The sequence below is a fragment of the Taudactylus pleione genome, unplaced genomic scaffold (assembly GCF_031769625.1).
Source record: "Taudactylus pleione unplaced genomic scaffold, aTauple2 ptg000062l, whole genome shotgun sequence".
NCBI lineage: Eukaryota > Metazoa > Chordata > Amphibia > Anura > Myobatrachidae > Taudactylus > Taudactylus pleione.
The window spans coordinates 1,768,760-1,789,495 of NW_028284464.1; the positions used below are offsets into that span (position 1 = coordinate 1,768,760).

The 20,736-nt window shown below is 42.5% G+C and overlaps 1 protein-coding gene across 1 annotated transcript in view; it reads right to left on the minus strand.

Annotated features, from left to right (window-relative positions):
* The window catches only part of RTN4R (reticulon 4 receptor), a 282,799-nt gene that overhangs the window by 2,403 nt on the left and 259,660 nt on the right, over window positions 1-20,736 (minus strand). The gene's annotated exons all lie outside the window — the stretch shown is intronic.

Below are 20,736 nucleotides of genomic sequence, written 5' to 3' on the forward strand. Positions count from 1 at the left end.
CCCTAGAGAATCCAGTACATATATATATATATATATATATATATATATATATATATATATATATATATCTAACACGGGGATTGACTTTAGACTAACAGACAAATTATAGATAATGAATGCATAAGTAAAAATTTACTATTCGTGTTCACCATTATTATATTGAGTATCATGGTAAACAATTAATATATTGGAGATAACGTATCGTGCCACAGGCTGAAGAGATGAAGAGAGGCAGAACATTGGAAGTAATTGTAAGTGTGGTTATCAGTTAAATCATTTATGGGTTAACACTGAAAATAAACTTAGAATATGACATCTAGGGGTCTATTTACTAAGCTGTGCTAGGAGTTAAAGTGACTGGTTATAAGGTACCAGCCAATCAGCTCCTAACTGCCATTTTTCAAACAAAGCCTGTGACATGGCAGTTAGGAGCTGATTGGCTGGTACCTTATCACCGTTCACTTTAGCTCCTAACACAGCTTAGTAAATAGACTCCCAAATCTAGTAAAGTATAAAGTTATTTTCACAGGAATGTTATTCTCTAAATAAATAATAAATAATACAAAATATGAAACACCTTCACAGTCCATAGCCTTTTATAGTCAGTTAACTGATATAGCACACATCATAAACACTTATAAAAATCTCATCTGTATTACAGAAACACACAATTATTCCATCTGCCAATAAAAAGTATGTAAATTACTATCAGTCTGACTGTTTAATTATTTGCTTTTTATGACGAATTACAAAAATGGTGCAGACTTGTGCCAGGGCAAATCAGGGCTTCAATTTTTTATTAGCAGTCAGGTGAAAAAAAAGGAAAACAAAAAAACTTAACAATTTTCTTTTTACACTGTGAATAAAGCTGCCCATACACCAGACCAACTTTCCTCCAACCATCCAGCTAGTTGGTTGGTTGGAATGAAAATCCAGTAAGAACAGTATGGGAGCAAATTACAATCAGCCATTTGCTCCCAAACACCGGACAATGGAAGAAAGCTGTTGTTCAGACAAGTTTATTTAAATCAAACAGATTTAACCAATTTGCCTAAACAACCTTTTTTCGTGTTTTCTAGTATTTGGGAACAAATTGCTGATTTGTCATTTGCTCCCATGCATAACCGGATTTACATTCCAACTAGTTGGATGGTTGGATGTAAGTTGGTCTAGTGTATGGCCAGCTTTAGAGTTGTGCAAGCATTTCCCTCACTCCCAACTTTGCACATTTTAAAAACCCCTCCCAACATGGATTTGCGTAGGTACCAGATTACCTTTTACTTGCATTTAATCCTAATTCTAAATGTGGCTCAAATTGTTTTGCTAAATATTTGCCTACATTTTTGTTTAACATATTAACTATTAATCCTTACAAAAAGTATCATGGTCATGGGTGTAACTATCATAGGTGTAAGGGGTGCAGCTGCATTGGGGCCCTTAAGGGGGCCCATCTTACTCTTCCTTGTCAAAGTTACATGTGTTATATATTTTTTTCACTATTGGGTGGTATATAGGGGCCCTTACAAACTTTTGCTATGGGGCCTTTAAATACCTAGTTACACCCCTGATAATGGTATTGGTTAAGAAACAATGCAAAGGATTTCCATTGAAATTAAACAAATGACTATTATATTTAGAAATTATTTGGTCGTTCACCATTGTACTTTTTCTATGGGCATGCGGCTTGTCTAAACAGGATTCTGCATTAAATTACATATAATTGAACTTCCTGTTCTTTGGGGGGCGATTCAATTCTTCACAATGTGAATAGCACCAGGAAGTAGTTCCCGGAGCTATTCAATTGTCCGCGTTGTTAAGTCCTACTAGAGGATTTCTGCCTACACTCTCCTAAGGTGCGTGCAGAAATACAACTTAAGTGCCGGCTACAATGCTGTTTTCCAGCTTAACAGTTTCGAAGCTGGTACTTACTGTAAGTCGGAGAACGCCGGCTACTGCAACTAAACAGGCGTGGTAACCGGCATCTCCCAACTAAGTGCAGAGCATGATGGGGACAACTGAATGCTCTGGGAACTCCTTCCTTGTGCTATTCACATTGCGCTGAATTGAATCGCCCCCTTTATGTTACAACACAATTATTGCTTTTATTGTTTTTTTACCTTTGCATGACTGTTCTTGCACTTTTACAATTTTGTAAAGTAGCTTATTATTGCCTGCAGATGTCACTATTACTGTAACTATTTACAAAGAGGCTGAAAGATGTCAATCTCCAACTACTGGACAGCATAAGAAAGTAACATTTTCTAAAAATAAATAGATATAAATTACATTCTGCACACTATATTAAAAATGTAAAGAACAAAATAATAAGCCACAGATTAAATATATATTGATATTGGCTTTACAATAAAAATACCAGCCCTTTTGTGCAATTCGTACATTGTGTGTCAGGAAATACTGCAGCAGACTGCGTTCTCATTGCCACTGACTACATTGGGATCTCTATTCTGAGATATACTTGTTTGTCTTACCCTGAGCAAAACATTTACCTGCTGCAACTTTATATTCCCAATTAGCTCCTTACCATCCCCTGAGTACTAGCTCACATCCTGTGTTACACTCTCCGGTTCTGACCTACATTTTCCATGGGTTCCTTTTCTATTTTCTCTCCAGTTTAAACCTCCTGCAACTAACAAGGAATTATCTTTGCAGGTTCAGCAGGGTCTTTACACATTAGGAGGCAATCGATCATTGCAGGAGAAATGATATGTCTATTCTTCTTATAACATGTTTATCTTGCACTTATCTCTCAAAGGCAGAAATCAACAGATTGTGATAAATAACAAAACTGATTGCATAATGATACTTGGTTTATGGGTCTGTGCAATACAGTCCAAAAAGCAGGGATTTACTTGAGGAACAGCATTTGGATACATACAAACTGCATGGAAGCTAAAAATTACACAAATCAAGAAATACATTTGTACGTCATATTGGATACAGTGATTAAGTAAGATTTATTTATATTATAAATGCTTAGACTGGTATTACGTACTAGAGGCATTTTGCTCACTTTCTAAATACTTGTATATTTCTTTAGCCTTAAAGTCACAAAATGTATTTAACAAAATTCAGTAGTATACTGTATATACAAGAATCTAAAATACTAGAGAGGAAGCATTAGCAGGACTAAAATAGGGAATGGGCCTTGACTCATCTATAGGGGCAGATGTACTAAGCTCTGGAAAATGATAAATTGGAGAGTAATAAACTACCAACCAATCAGCTCCTAACTGTCATTTTTCAAACACAGCCTCTAACATTGCAGTTAGGAGCGCAGTGGCTGATAGTTTACCACTTTCCAATTTATCACTTTCCAGAACTTAGTATATCTCCCCCCATAAAATTATAACGGGATACGTTTAAGATGCCGGCAGTCGCAATTCCGACCGCCAGCATCTAGAATCCTTAATCCCGGCTAGGGTTAAATGACAAGCGTCTATAATCCAGACGCCTGTCATTTTCCCGACGCCGGCACACCGGCGTCCGGCATCCCAATCGAAGGGATGCTGGGTGCCGCAAGCAGACAGCCACAGGGAGGGGTGGGTTAGGTTTAGGCCACCCGGGGGGGACTTAGGGTTAGGCACCCCCCCGGGAGGATTAGGGTTAGGCTAGGGGGGGGGACTTAGGGCAGTGTTGGCTAACCTTGACACTCCAGCTGTTGTGGAACTATATATCCCAGCATGCCCTGCCACAGTTTTAGCATGCCCTAATAGCAAAACTGTAGCAGTGCATGCTGGGTTATGTAGTTCCATAACAGCTGGAGTGTCAAGGTTAGCCAACACTGACTTAGGGTAAGGCACCCCCCCGAGAGGGTTAGGGTTAGGCTAGGGGGAGGGAGGGTTAGGGTTAGGCACCCCGTCCTGGGTCTTAGGGTTAGACACCCCCCCGGGATTTAGGTTTAGGCAGCGGGGAAGGGGGGGTTATGGTTAGGCACTTAGAGGGGGGAGGTTAGGGTTAGACACCCCTAAGGAGGGTTAGGGTTAGAGGGTTAGAATAGAATAGTTTATACTTACCTTTTCCAGTGCTCTCGGTCTTCCACTGCCGGGCTCTGCTGTTTTGTCGGGCTGCCGCAGCTGGGATTCGAACTGCCGGACATGCGGCAGCCGGCATTCCATACCGAATGCATTATAACAGCTGTTTGTCATTACAGTTTAAGATGCTAAATAAGCTGCAAGAGGAAATGTGTGTCATGGATTGTCCTATTGATTGCCCATAGGGTGACTGACCTTCCGAACCTCTTTTGTGGCCGCCAATCTTATATTTCCTTTTATCTTAGACTTGTGGAAGAAGGTCCACAACACACAGTGAGAACAGAATTGTGTCACTCTTCATATAGATATGTGCACACACAGCTTTAATACACAGCATATTCATTATATGTTTAATAACAGTTTAAAAGTTGGTCAACTAACACTGTACTGCAGTATTCACTTTGTGATTTTTCCTAATTTGGTATGTAGAGGCAATATAATTAAATACGTATTCCACAAAGGTTTGTTCCCAGAGAGTACGGCTGTGTTTTGCTGATAATCATAGAGAACAAGAAAAGTGTGTAAGACTGAATGCAATTCCCAGCATCTGTTCTTATGATTTATTGAAGATGAATATTTAAAATATAAAAGAATTGTATTGTGATCATGTCCATAAGTCATGCTGTGTTGGAGCATAGAGAGATTTATGTCCATTTAGAGTACAATGCAAGTGATGTGTATAAGCGCACCTATCAAGCAGCAAAGTGTTCCTGGAAACTGTATTCAAATTTGAACAGCTATTAATAATAGGAGAGTTGCAACAAACTGTTACACTGCTGAATTGAAAACTCTATAACCACCTACATAAAAGAACTTACTAAGGTGCCTTAACCAACTCCCAGGTGGCTGCAACATTCAGGCGGCTTTTCTAGGACTCTGCAGGAACCAGATAATTAATTAGGTTCACAACTTTTAACTGGTGATGGAGGGGGTTGTGAGCAGGAAGATCAGTCACAAGCCACAATTTCTCCATAGCAGCTTGTATTTTGTCCTCCCACTCATACTACTGACTGGTTTTCAGACAGGGCTGTATTAGCAACAGAGAAGCCCTTAGAAAAACAGCTACAAGGAACAACCTCTGGGGCTTCAACTAGGGGATGGGGCATGTTATTAAAATATTGTTTAAGGCGACAGTGCTGCCTTAATATATGCCACGTAAGTGCAAGTACAAATAATGTATATATTATTAACGAAGATTTTTCTTATTGAATTGACATACTGTAGATGAAAGAAAAAGTAGGAAAAGAAGAAAGAAGATTGGACATAAGAAGGAACAGTAAAGTGGTGAATGAGAGATTGGGGGATTGTTTGTTTATATAAAAAAATTTTTTTTTTACAGTTTTTTCACAGTTTTCCTGACTTTACTGGCCACAAGCTTAGGGCCCTATTCAATTAGCGGCGATAATTTTGGCCGAATTTGCGCTATATTATCGCTGATTCTGGCATGCACACTTCCGTTTTTTTCGAAAAAAAGCAGGCAAAAATTGGTAGGTGTGATAATTTATCCTCCGAAAACAGGCAAAAATGTCAGGACATTCTGGAAATTGAGTCTGTACCTCAAAACATGGCTACCGTCCATAGGAAAGCAATTTCGAAGTATATTATTGGCCGTAATAAAATTATTTTTAAATTGCGTCAGTTGGCTGTAATTTGCGTATATGAAAAAATTTAGAAAAATTATAGAAAGCTATTTTTTTTCAGGAAATTACTGCTGCACGTAAATTGGGGGTACGTTAAAAAGTATATTTTGGTGTTGTAAAAGCGCACATTTAAAAACAGTTAAAAAAAACCTGCTGCAGCCACATGCAACTTTTAAAACACCTGTCGCATCCATACACCCCCCTGAAATACCAGACCCAATATGTTAAATCCATTTTCAACAATTTTTTTTTCACCCATAACTTGACAGGTACCTTTTGGCCAAATTACGCAAATTACAATCAACTTTTGGGGTAATTTATTATGAGGGTTGGGGGGTCCCAAAGGGTTTGGAAAGAAATCCCCACATTTTTAGGCAAAAATAGGGATTTTGCTTTTTTTTCCATCTGTTCTGAGATGGTGAAAACTTTTAGCAGATTTCACACTATCCGATTATCACGGGTGCGATAATATCATGCAAAAACATTATCGGCCGATATTATCAGCGCTAATTGAATACCGCCCTTAGGGCCATATTCAATTAGCAGTGAAAAATCCGTTATCGGTGATGATGTCATTTTCGCCATTTTCACTTATCCTCATATTCAATTTCAAAGACTTTTCGCAGGTGCGAAGAGTCTTTGTAAAAAAATGGGGATAAGTTTTCACCAATGAATAGGTGGTGAAAAAAAGTGTGGAATTGGGGTTTTGGGGTGCAGACTTTAAAAAAGTACCCTGCACCCCTTGGAATGTCCCTTAAAAGGTGTCTTTGTAAAAACAAAAAAAAAAATAGCATAGGACACCCCAAATAAAGTGGTTTCATTTTGGGGGGTGAAAAATAAAAATGTTGGGGAACAAACTTAAAAACTAGCGAAATAGTCTCAAGGGGGGTCCCCATGTATGCAGCAGGTGTTCTCTAGAATGCGGTTGGTTGCGGCAGGTGGATTTTTGAAAAATCTTTAAAAGTCACTTTAGGGACTATGCTTGCACCCATTCTCATGTACCCCAAATTTGATGGGACCAGTTATTTATCCCCCCCCAAAAATCTAAATGCTATTTTTCACCACTTCTTCAAAGGCGCATCAATGCACCTGCCGCGGCCATTAAAAAACCCCAATTACCTTTAGCAGGCCAATTCGGGGGTACCAATAGTGATCCCCCATGTCAGACCATCTTTTGGGTGGTGACAGGCTGATTTTCCCAAAAGTGACAGGACTTGTCGATACTTACCTTTCCGCCGGGTCCCGTTTTCGCCAATTCCTAATTGAATACAGGTTAAGCGGGCACGCGCCAGATAATTTATCCCCTGTAAAAACGGCGATGATGGTGAAAACTCCGACCTCCGACTTTTCGCCTCTAATTGAATATGGCCCTTAGACTGTAAAATTGTTTTGCAATGCAATGATGTATTTCATGTGTTACATAAGATTCTAGTTCCTCTACTAAAAAAAAAAATTGGTAATTTTGTTTATTGAAGGTGACAGTCTTGGTAGAAAACCCCATAGATGTCCTTCCTGTCCAGGTAACAGCCCAGTTGCAAATCCAATGAGAATCTTTGCTGAACTAAGCTAGCATGTGTGACTAATAATAAATACGTTAAGAAAGGGAAAAAAGGGAGGTGAGATATAAAAATGGAAGTGATACGGATGATAACCTTGCTTAGAAGAAAGGTAATGTATTTTGGAGGTAGTGAAGATCTGTGTCACAAGGAAGCTTAATACAAAAGTCCAATAGTCCCTGAGACCCCTGTCAAAGGGAGGTTTGTATACTATCAGAGGCACCACACCTGGAGAATTTGTGCAAACTATTATTAACATACTGTAGACTGTAAACTCTAATCTATGCCCTCATTATTTCCCACATTGACTATTCTAATAGTCTCCTTACTGGTCTTCCCAAAAATAAGACCAGTAAGGAGCTGGCTCCTGACAGTTCACACGTGGGCTGAGCAGTCAGGAGATGGTTAGTGGTGTATGTGGTCACAGGCATACATCGCTAATGGAAGTGTATGGTCCGGGTGTCGGTTTGTTTTTTTTGCCAAGACCCAGGGATGCTACAGAGACCGGCGCCGGAATGGAGGAGAGTATAGGATCTTTTTTCACAGGTACTCCCATTGGATTTCTACTTGGGGAAGTGGACCGATCGTCGGGCAGCAGGTAAGTATGTGTGAGTGAGGTAAGTGTATGTAATAAAGTTGTACTTTCTACAGTGTGTGTGTGTTGTGGTTTTTTAACTATTTTTTTTTACAGCGCGTGTATGGGTGCCGGCCGCCTGCTGGCACTTGTAGTTCCACAAGTGCCAAAGGGCAGGTATGCTGGCACCTGTCGTTCCACAGTAAAAATCAATAGTTTCTTACTATTTACACTACTATTACACCCGTACCCACAGCCCAGGGTTGCGGGGAAGAGCCCCGGGTTTAGACTAAACCTGGGGGGCTCGGGAGAGGGGACCACTTTGTTTGGGACGTCCCCACCTCCTCTGAGATCCTCGGCTTGGGCTGACCGGCATGGGGTGATAATGCTTTGGCTGGGGTGATCCGGTGATAGGGTCCCCTGGATGCGACATTACACCCCGGACGGATTTGAGTCCGGTGCTGGTTTTAAAAATAGGGGGACCTCTAAACAATTTTTTTCCCCCTATTTTTAAAACCAGGACTGGTCCGCAGCCAGGTGCTGGTGCCCAAAATATGGAGGAACCCTACACGTTTTTTTCCCCTGTAATTTTAGGAACCAGGACTGGCTGAGCAGTCCGCGGCTGGTTAACCCTTTACATAGGGTTTACATGCAGAAACATACACAAATCACATTGATCTGTGTATGTTTCTGATAAACTCACAGCTCAGGAGGTGGTCTATTTGAAAGTTCTATTACGGTGAGAGTTTGCTACAATTTCACCCGAGATTGTCATTTTGTTTCTTAGTAAATTCCTTAGATTTATCTTTTTCATAAAAAAGTACTTCCGAGTTTGGCCGATGGTGAGTTTATTCGAGTTTGCAATCTCATCTGAGTTTACAGTGAAAAGAGAAAAATCTCACCCAGGTTTGCCTTTAGTAAATTTGCGAGTTGAAAAAATTGCCTAAACTCATCCGAGACTGCAATCTTGACCAAATTTGAATCTTAGTAAATTTACCCCAAAGTGTCTCAAATGGACAGTGTTGGACTGGGGCATGAAAGGCCGACAGGGGAATGTAATGGCAGGGGCATGCTGAAGGGGTTTGACCATCAATTAAAGGGGTGTTGCAATCCCACATTACTATAGTAGACTGTGACCTTGGGTTATAATTAGAAATGTGCGCCGACCCACATGTTTTGAATCTGGATTAGCTTTCAGATTTTGATTTTGGTTCTGGTTTTGTAAAACCACCCTCACGTGTTTTGGATCTGTTTTTTTTTTTTAAATTTATAAAAACTGCTAAAATCACATAATTTGGGTTTTTATTTGTTCCTAGAGTATTATTAACCTCAATAACATAAATTTCCAGTAATTTTTCAGTCAATTTTGACCACCTCACAGCTCACAATATTGTACACTAACATGGGCCAAAGGCTGGCTGGCTAACAGAGCAACGGCACAAACACTTGGCAGTTATTTTTGTTTAAAAATGTTTTGCAAATTAGTAATGTATTAACAATAGCCAAGTATTAGTTTCAATAGAAAACAATACAACACGGAAATTTACTAAAAATTGTGCGTGGAATATCCTTGCTCAAAACAAAAGTAGCCATAGTTAGCAAGCAGCAAAGAAATAAACCTTAAACATGTGTAAATAGCAACAGCAGACGTGAATGCCCCCTACACAAGTGCACATGCCCCCAGCACATGTTTATTCTCAGTGCCCAATCTGTATTTATCTCCTGGAAGCGCTGGGCCATTGATAACTGGCACTCGGTGCCCATGTAAAGCCCTCTCAATTAGCCTTTTTGTTAAGCAGTTCCCCAAAATCTCCCCAACCATAAAAACAGTGTTCCGCACCTGCGGGTCAGAAACAGTGCAGATCGGATACAGTGCAGGTTACAGTGCGGGTCGGATACAGTGCAGGTCAGATACAGTGCAGGATACAATGCGGGATACAGTACAGGTTGGATACAGTGCGGGTCTTATACAGTGTGTGTTGGATTCAGTGCAGGATACAGTGTGAGCCACATACAGTGCAGTATATAGTGCATAGTGCAGGGCAGATACTGTGTGGGTTGGATACAGTGCGGGTTGGGTACAGTGTGGGATACAATGTGGGTTGGATACAGTGCAGGTCAGACACAGTGTGGATTGGTACAGTGTGAGTCGCTTACAGTGCGGGATACAGTGCAAGACTGATACAGTGCAGGATACAGTGAGTTGGATAAAGTGCAGGACGGATACAGTGTGGGTTGGATACAGTGAGAGTCGGTTACAGTGTGGGTCGGATACAGTGCAATTTACAGTGCAGGTCAGATAAAGTGCAGGATACAGTGTGGGTTGTATATAGTGGGGGTCAGATACAGTGCAGGTCGGCTACAGTGCGGGTTGAATACACCAATAGTGCTCTTCGTGTGCCTGCGGCGTCCTCAGTGTGGAGGTGCCTGCAGTGTCTGTAGTGCGGGGTTGCTGGCATTGTTGGCAGTGCAGAGGTGCTGGCGGTGTCCTCAGTGCGGGGGTGCCGGCGGTGTCCTCAGTGCGAAAATGCCTGCTGTGTCCTCACTGTGGGGTTGCTGGTGGTGTCGGCAGTGCGGGGCTTGGCAATGTCGGCAATGCAGGGGTGCTGGCAGTGTCAGCAGAGCAGGGATGCAGGCGGTGTCCTATGTGCGGGGATGTCGGTGGTGTCGGCAATGTGGGGGTGCCGATGATGTCCTCAGTGAAGGGGTGCAGGTGGTGTCGGCAGAGCAGGGGGTGCCGGTGGTGTCGGCAGTGTGGGGGTGCTTACGATGTCCTCAGTGCGGGGGTGCCAGCGGTGTGCTCAGTGCAGGGGTGCCATCAGCGAGGATGGCGGCAGCAGCGTGGGGGTGCCGGCGGTATCAGCAGTGGAGGGGCAGCAGTGTCAGTGTGGGGAGATGGCCAATATCTTCCATCCTGTGCCCATTGAAGTCTATGGGCAAGCGCTTATTGGCTGAGAGCCATGACAGAAGGCTCTCTCAGTCAATCAGCAGGAAGCCCATTGACTTCAATGGGATTTTTAAAATTGGTGCCCGAGGTAAAACCGCGAGATCCGACGGTGGGATTGTGTGGTTTTGCTGTGGATAGGGATCTGGGGCAGGTGGGGACTTCTGAGTTGTGTCTCGGATCCCCCCGGATCCCAGAAGTTCAGATGGGCTCGGTTCTCTGAGAATTGAGCCCGCTCATCGCTAATTATAATATCAATAATCGGTGACCTTTTTATTAGAATATCAATGATCTGGCCCCTTTTTAAAAAAATATCAATAATCGATATTCCTTTTATTAGTAAATAAATAATCAGTGCCCCTTTTATCAGGTTTTCAATAACCGATGCCCCTTTTAGAGAGTAGTGTACTGTACTTTTCTTTAAATTGTGCAGTTTATATACATCGTAGACACCGTGAAGAGCTGCTCACAGTGTACTAGAGATGCCAGGCTGTAACCTTAATCGCACAGGAATAGGTTTTACACACGTACAAAGTCACAGATTAAGCACAATGGGCGGAATTCAATTCTCTCCAGCCCCTATCGCGCCCGACGGAGCTATTCTATTCTTGCTCCTGTCGGGCGCGATCAGCTGCCAAGCGCTACACTTCAGCTCGCAGCCCCTGGGGGATGAGAGCTGAAATGTGCGAAAAGTGACATGTTTAGGCGCCCAAACATCACTTTTCGCGATCGCGCCCAGCACTTTGGTCGGGTTTAGCTGCTTTACGCGGCTAAACCTGACCTCTATGGGCGCGATCAACGTGAAATTCTGGCACAATTGAATAGCGGCCCGCGATCTCCTGTCACTTTAGACGGGAGATGCGGGCCGCAAAATCAATTGAATTCCGCCCAATGAATCTTGGCATGAGAAAAAAATGCAGGCGCTCACATTCAGGGGCGTAGGGAGGGCGGTTCCACTGGAGCGTGAGTTCCAGGCGCCTTAGTTACCAGAGGGCGCCCTGCAGTCGGACTCCGGAGCAGCTGTCAAGTAGCTGACAGCCTGTGTCAGGTCCGCAGCAGCAACAGCAGCTCCTGTCCTGCCTTCCTGCTCTAGTGAGAAACTCCTGGTCACTAGAGGAGCTTGTGCTGAACCCTGATAGGTGGAGCTCAGCACATGTTCATCTAACCACAGCAGGGAGCGGGGCTACAGCAGCATGTCGAGGAAGAAGCTGCAGGGTCCACATTAAGGTAAGGACTGGCTGATGACGTCATGGTCAATCTACGGAAGGGGATCTAGCTGCTTCCTTAAGGGTAATAGAGGTTATACCCCAGTTATGTCTATCACCCTTCCTGCCTATATGTACTGTATGTGTAACCCTCCCTGCCTGTAGGTTCTGTATGTGTGACCCTTCCTCCCTGTATGTACTTTATGTGTGTATGTGTGACCCTTCCTCCCTGTATGTACTGTATGTGTGTATGTGTGACCCTTCCTGCCTGTATGTACTGTATGTGTGTATGTGTGACCCTTCCTACCTGTATCTACTGTATGTGTGTATGTATGTGTGACCCTTCCTGCCTGTATGTACTGTATGTGTGTATGTGTGACCCTTCCTGCCTGTATGTACTGTATGTGTGTATGTGTGACCCTTCCTACCTGTATCTACTGTATGTGTGTATGTGTGACCCTTCCTACCTGTATGTACTGTATGTGTGTATGTGTGACCCTTCCTACCTGTATGTACTGTATGTGTGTATGTGTGACCCTTCCTACCTGTATGTACTGTATGTGTGTATGTGTGACCCTTCCTACCTGTATGTACTGTATGTGTGTATGTGTGACCCTTCCTGCCTGTATGTACTGTATGTGTGTATGTGTGACCCTTCCTACCTGTATGTACTGTATGTGTGTATGTGTGACCCTTCCTGCCTGTATGTACTGTATGTGTGTATGTGTGACCCTTCCTACCTGTATCTACTGTATGTGTGTATGTATGTGTGACCCTTCCTGCCTGTATGTACTGTATGTGTGTATGTGTGACCCTTCCTACCTGTATCTACTGTATGTGTGTATGTGTGACCCTTCCTACCTGTATGTACTGTATGTGTGTATGTGTGACCCTTCCTACCTGTATGTACTGTATGTGTGTATGTGTGACCCTTCCTACCTGTATGTACTGTATGTGTGTATGTGTGACCCTTCCTACCTGTATGTACTGTATGTGTGTATGTGTGACCCTTCCTGCCTGTATGTACTGTATGTGTGTATGTGTGACCCTTCCTACCTGTATGTACTGTATGTGTGTATGTGTGACCCTTCCTCCCTGTATGTACTTTATGTGTGTATGTGTGACCCTTCCTACCTGTATCTACTGTATGTGTGTATGTATGTGTGACCCTTCCTGCCTGTATGTACTGTATGTGTGTATGTGTGACCCTTCCTGCCTGTATGTACTGTATGTGTGTATGTGTGACCCTTCCTACCTGTATGTACTGTATGTGTGTATGTGTGACCCTTCCTGCCTGTATGTACTTTATGTGTGTATGTGTGACCCTTCCTACCTGTATCTACTGTATGTGTGTATGTGTGACCCTTCCTGCCTGTATGTACTTTATGTGTGTATGTGTGACCCTTCCTACCTGTATCTACTGTATGTGTGTATGTGTGACCCTTCCTGCCTGTATGTACTTTATGTGTGTATGTGTGACCCTTCCTACCTGTATCTACTGTATGTGTGTATGTGTGACCCTTCCTGCCTGTATGTACTTTATGTGTGTATGTGTGACCCTTCCTACCTGTATCTCCTGTATGTGTGTATGTATGTGTGACCCTTCCTGCCTGTATGTAATGTATGTGTGTATGTGTGACCCTTCCTGCCTGTATGTATGTGTTTATGTATGTGTGTCCCTTCCTGCCTGTATGTATGTGCATGTGTATGTGTGTCACACTTGCCAACTCTCCATCATTGTCAGGGAGACTCCCTGAAATAGCAGCAATCTCCCTGTCTCCCTGAAGAGTCCAGCAATCTCCCTCATTTCTCCTTACCCCCATTATGACACTGTTATATAAAAGAAAAAACAGAGATATATACATTCAAATGGGATCATTAGTATCATTTCCCTGCATTGGTTATAAGGCACAATGATCCCTATGGTTACATGTATTTTCTGAGAAGTATCAGTGTGTTTTCATCAACAAATAGATCTTACTAACTGCTTTGGGGCTCGTTTACATTTGTATGTAAATCAATTTTAGGACACACCTCTCAGATGTAGCAGTACACGCCCACTCTACCGCCGCACTCATAGGTGCAGCTTTCACAATCTCCCTGAAATGCTTTTTCAAAAGTAGGCAAGTATGATGTATGTATGTGACCCTGCCTGTATGTGTGTGTCTATGTATGTACTCTATGTGTGACCCTTCCTGCCTGTATGTACTGTATGTGTATCCCTTCCTGCCTGTATGTACTGTATGTGTGTATGTGTGACCCTTCCTACCTGTATGTACTGTATGTGTGTATGTATGTGTGTGTGTATGTATGTATGTATGTGACCCTGCCTGTATGTGTGCGTCTATGTATGTATGAATGTGTGACCCTGCCTGCATGTGTATGTATGTCTGTGTGTATGTATTTATGTATGTATGTATGTATGTATGTATGAATATGTGACCCTGACTGTATGTATGTGTGACCATTCCTGAATGTGTATATGTTTGTATGTATGTGTGACCCTGTTTGTATGTATGTGTGACCCTGCCATGTATGTATGTGTATATATGTAGTGGTTATATTATATAGAACACATGCTTTTTTAGGGGGTGTGGGGGGGCGGTAGCACGCTCGTGCGCTGGGCACCCTGGCCACATGCTACACCTCTGCTCACATTGAATCTCTTTTCTATAGATTCAGACTCAGGGGCCTATTCATCAACACCACCAAGTTTTAAGAACTTTTTTCTTAATTACTGTTTACTTGTGTAGGAAAGGGAGAATACTTACCTGCTTTCAGCATGAGCAGGTCTTCCTCCATTACTCCGTCCTCCGGGTCTCCTCTCTGGCTCCGTCCTCCGGGTCTCCCCTTCGTCTGCATCCTCCGGGTCTCCCCTCCGGCTCTGTCCTCCAGCTCTGGCGGCACTTATATGTTCTCCCCGCTGGTGCATGTTACTGCTGACAGGAAGCATCTTCCCTCTCTTCCCTGGTGGCACTTATAAGTAAGCTTAACAATTGAAGAAGCACTTATAAGTGCCACCAGGGAGCAGAGAGGAGACGCTTCCCGTCAGCAGCAGCATGAAGCGGCAGGCAGAGCATAGATTAGTATTTTGAGAAAAAATAAATAAATCAGTGTAATATAGTGCTACGAATAGAAGCAGCACATGCGCAGCAATGATTACAGCTGTGGTAAGGTAGGAACAGGTAAGGAAAAGTATCTATTTTCCTAAAAGCTGTCAACACAAAAATTTCAACTTTTTGGAATAGATAGTTATGGGGAGGAGGAATGATGAATTCCTCTGGTAATTAGGTAGAACTCCATGCGAGTTCTAAACCTAATTACCTCCATAGAGTTTTTAGTAATGATAAATAGGCCACTCAGTCACACATAGATGTACAAATGTTGTACATCAAATTGATCAGTGTAATCTAGCAATGCTGTTTTATCCCATTTGTTTTATTTCCAGTGGTTGTGCCACACCCCTACAATAATTTAGTAGCACTTTGCGAAAGAATATCTCATCTGCACCTACTTTACTTTTATATATAAGGTCTGTGTGTAGGATTTTACAACCATCTCAGATATCAAATACAGGAAACGACTCTTACTTGAAACACAGGCCCTGATTCAGACCCGGACACTATTTGCGTCCACTCGCTGGCTAAAAGGGGCCGGCTATTTAAATCATGTGCTCGCACTGCGTCGTGTAAAGCCGCCCGCTAAGTAATAACGAGCTGTCACACTATGCGCTCACACCTGTATAAAGACGCCCCTTTGCCACTCGCAACACACGTCATCTCCGGCAGTTGTAGGATTAATAGGAAACATCGAGAGCCATCGGAGCTGCTCGCAGTGCTTGTGGTAGCCTTTTCCCACCACAACATTGCGAGCAGTTCAGGCTAAAGTACAACCCAGTCACGTGTGTAATGACGCTACTTTGCTAATTATGCACACCCATTAAACGCCGTTGTGACACGCCGGGGACGCCTGCATTCAGAAATCCACACCCCAGTTTCCAAGCACCTTCTCCTGTTACCACCCACAAACTGCATTATCTGTCACTCAAAATAGCGGCCCGACTGCGGGCTACGGGTGAGCACTTTTCCATCGCAATGACTGGTTCGCACAAGCGCATTACAACTCATACGCATGCGCAGATTGCGAATAATCGCTCAATGCGAGCGAGCGCAGCATGGCATCCGGGTCTGAATCAGGCCCACAGTTCACATTGATATGTAAATTAGGTAACAGACAAATAAACACACATCCCCCATTCCCATAGATACTTAAACAAAAAGAGAAATCTCACACACTTCCTTTGGGCATTTTGAAGCACTTCTCAGAATTTATTTCCCCTGAACATGAGCACACAGTATTGGATTGGCCATAGATCCCACCGAGTTTTCACAGTGGACAAATGGTTCCCATGACACAATTTTATGGCAGTTTAATACATTTTTTTAAATGTTTAATTTTTCCAGTTACTCAAGGCCGGTCTTGGTATATTAGTGGCTGCTTCCTGATGGCTGGTATTCCCTACTATATTTTCTGCACAGAGAAGAAGCACAGTGCTGATTATTTATTCCCTGTAATGTTCATAGTCTTGCTCCACAGCCCAACCATTGTACTGTATGCAAACTGCAATTGCCACTTTGTCAGTGGTAAGGGCTTTTGGCATTTGCTCGCTGGCAATTCTGCTATTAGATATCTGGCTTGTGCCCTTGCATCCTCCTGCGCCATTTTGATGGGGTTTTTTGTATATGCAAAAGTGATTTTTATATATGTAATAAAAAATGTATATATTTTGCTAATATTTTCATAGCATAGTATAATCTGCCGAAAATGCTGTTGTATAAGCAAGTGTAGCCCATCCATACAAAAATAACAACTTTTTAACAGTCTTAGAGGAACGGCTAATGTATTGGCCAGTATAACCCTTTATGGTACATACACAAGGGGCGACCGTCAGCGATAACGATATTGCTGAACGATCTCCCGGGTGTGCTGGATGATCGATATTGATCATCCAGCACACCACCAACCCACCAATGATGGCCAGCGACCCGCGATCCACGATTGTGGGTCCCTATAGTAACCTGATCGATATCCAACCCACCAACAGCCTGCATGCATGGTCGATGGACGATATCTTTATCGTCCATACGTGCCCGCGCATCGCAGGTCGTTTGTGGGTTGAAGGCACCGAAAAAGCGCGATATGAACGATAATGATATGATCGATATCGTTCATATCGTGCATTTTAATCGTACCGTGTGTACGCACCATAAGAGTAAATGCTGACACAAATAAAATGAAGTATCTCAAAATATTCATATGTTTAATAAAGTAAGTAGTATAATAAAGCATTATTGATTCCACCCTCCTATGCAGACTACATTTAATGTAGTTCTATAGATGACCTTCTGTAAAATGCAACATGGATACACAGATGGCCATTAATGGCACCTCTACATATAGTTAGAAGCTTGGCAAGTAAAAAGCAATTAGCTAACTAATCATAGCTTTGAACAATCTGTAAATCATTAATTGAACATGTTAGTTATTAACTCTTCCCATGCTTCCACAGCAAGACTACAAAACATACACAATTCTTTTTTATAAAACATTATAGAACATATCATAGTGCATGATTGCAAAGTTTTATCTAAATGAAAGAATTTGGTACTGGCAGCAAAAGAGATCATAATACTAAAAATTGTAGGGTGTAATCTCCGAATAGAAGCACATCTAAAAAAACGTTCCAAGAGGAATGACAAATGTCATAAAATAAGCTGTGCATGTATGATTAGGGCCATATTCAATATGGGGTGAAAAGTCTGTTAATTTATCGCCGATGACGTCATTTTCGCTTATTTCCAATATCCCCGTATTCAATTACATTGACTTTTCGCCGGGGCGAAAAGTCTATGTTAAAAAACAGGGATAATTTATCGCCAGCCTTTTGCTGGCGAAAAAAAGTGCAGAAGTGGGGTTTAGGGGTGCAGGCTTAAAAAAAAATAGCCTGCACCCTTGGGAATTTTTTTTGTAAAAAAAAAACCTAAGTGCTCTTCTTCACCACTTCTTCCCTGTCGGGAAAGAACACCTGCCGCGGCTATTTAAAAAACATACTTACCTTCCACAGGCCAAATGTCAGGACATCATTAGGGGTCCCTGGATGCTTTCCCGAAAATTCCCAAATTTTTTCCGATACTTACCTTTCAGCCGGGTCCTGTTTTCGCAGCTTTCAAATTGAATATGGGGATAAAGCGGGCACGCGCCCGATACTTTATCCCCGTCATACCTCCGATATGGAGCGAAAAGTCCAGCACGAACTTTTTCCTCACACATTGAATACCCCCCTTAAAGTAGATACCCCGTACAATCAAATTAATAGTATATCGTATTACCTACTTTATAGTAGGAAAATGTGAGTATAACAAATCCAAATCCATGCCCCACATGCATACAGCGGATTTACTATGGAATAAATATCCTGCAAACCTCACATGTCCCTCATCACCCTCCAAATCAATAACTGTGCCTTATGGAATCCACACTCGATCACAACTTATCATTATTTTACATCTGAACATCTCTTTACAATAACTACTTTCACAAATTTCTACATTTACCTGAGGCTGCTGGTTCACACCTTAACCAAACCCTTTAAATAGCCCTTGATGAAGTGGCTTCAGCTACCCATCAAACTTCACGTAAACTGAAATAACAACCATGGCTTTCCACAGACGCCTACAAATACTGTCACGTAAAGTAGAATGTCAGTGGTGTAAATCTTACTCCAAATGACTTCCTCACATACTGTAAGATAGGAATCCACCCATCTATTTCTAGCATTAGCACTGGCTTGAAGTTAAAATATGGGGGGAGAGTTATCAAATCTCGGACAGAGAAAAAATGGAGATAGATAACGTACCTAACTGTCATTTTTCAAACACAGCCTGTAAAATGACAGTTACAAGCTGATAGGTTAGTAATTTATCTCTGTCCACTTTATCTCTCCTCAACCATTGATAAATCTTAATTTTTAAAATGTAGGTCACAAGCCAAAAAGTGAGGGAAGTAGTGAAGTCTGTATCAGGTTGTCATAACAAATATTACAGATAGCCAAGCTATTAGACTATAATGCCTGATTCTCTGAAACAGCAGGAAGCACTGGGCAGATTTTTAAACCAAGATGATGTGAACAGGCATTGGCAGGATGTGCAGATAAATGGCCTATGCTGCCAATATATTTGCATTCTATTGCATAATATGTTATTTATTTGCACCATGATCCCATCAATTACCTGCACTACATAATATGTTGACCCTTTATAATTAAAAGATGACATTAATAAGAAAAGATTTAAATGTATTTCTCTATGTATGTCACTATCCTATATTACACCAGCTATGACAATGAAGACTGTTACATCTGGGTATTACAGCGTTGTAAGTACAGAAACACAACTGCAGTCATGAAAGAAAGTACTGTGGAATCTTCAGCGAACGACACAACAAAATAATACAAAGCAGCGAGAAAAGAATGGAGTTAGTATGTGTGGATAAGCCTCCTATCAGACACAGCTTGTTATTACCCATAGCCTGGAGCTAGTCTTACTTTACTAGTTGGTGTACAGTATGTACAGACATTTTACTGGAAGGTGTAAAACTGAAATGACCTTTGTTACGTATGCTCAGGAAATGTTGGACACAATTTTCCCCCTAATGTATACATAAAATGATGCACACATGGGAAAGTGCATTTACAGACATATGTTCAGCATGGTTGCCGACATTCTGGCTGCCCCTTCCGGGAGGGAGCAGCCATATCGGCATGGCAGGGGGCGTGGCCAAAGCAAGGGGCTGGACATCTTACTGTCATTTGTGGGCGGAGCGGGGGTGGGGCCACGCTATCGTGTCATTTTGGCCCTGTCCCCGCTACACAATGCCGATATTACAGTCATCGTGAAGCAGAGGGCGGGGTCAAAATGACGCGACTCTTAGGTTATCGGGGGGGGGGTGAGTTCGGGGAGGTTGGCGGCCGCCAGGAGGCTTGCCGTTCCGGGGGGCCGGGAGCAGCACACGATTTTCAGGAGGCTCCCGGCCAAATCAGGATGGTAGCCAGGTTTGATGTTCAGAATAGTTGTAAAGCAGTAGCATATGCGCCAGATGTATGTAAGGTGCACAAGTGTGTATACTCATGCTTCATGGTAGCTTACAGATAGCGAAGAGGCTTGACTGGGTTAGTACTGTAGTACATGCTAAAGTCGTATTATCCTATTTGTACAGAATATAAAAATATAATGAAGTATCATATACACAAGAGGTATAGGGCCAAATGTAATGGCCCGCGATTTACGGGAGCCAAACAGATAGATAGTCATTAGATTTAAAGCGGCAATAAGTTTAAAGGCAAAACCAACCTAATTACTGCTTTCATACTGTTGAAAGGATTTTTTCAGCTATAGCCGCCAATGCAAGTACTTGTCTGATTGTCTTAAGGTGCGTACACACTGGGTGATTAAAGTGGATGACTGAACGATAATGTTATCGATATCGTTCACTTTATCCATTTTTTCACCAAAACGATTAACGATAACGACGAACGACCAATGATGCGCTTTCCTGCAGGTCGTTCATCTTGATTCGTTCATCTGGCAAACATGCAGGACAACCTGACGATATTATCAGGTTGCTGCATGTTGGGGAAATGGAGAGAGAGCCCGGCGCTGAACAATATCATTAATGAGCACACCCTGCCAGGGACACACTAGACGATA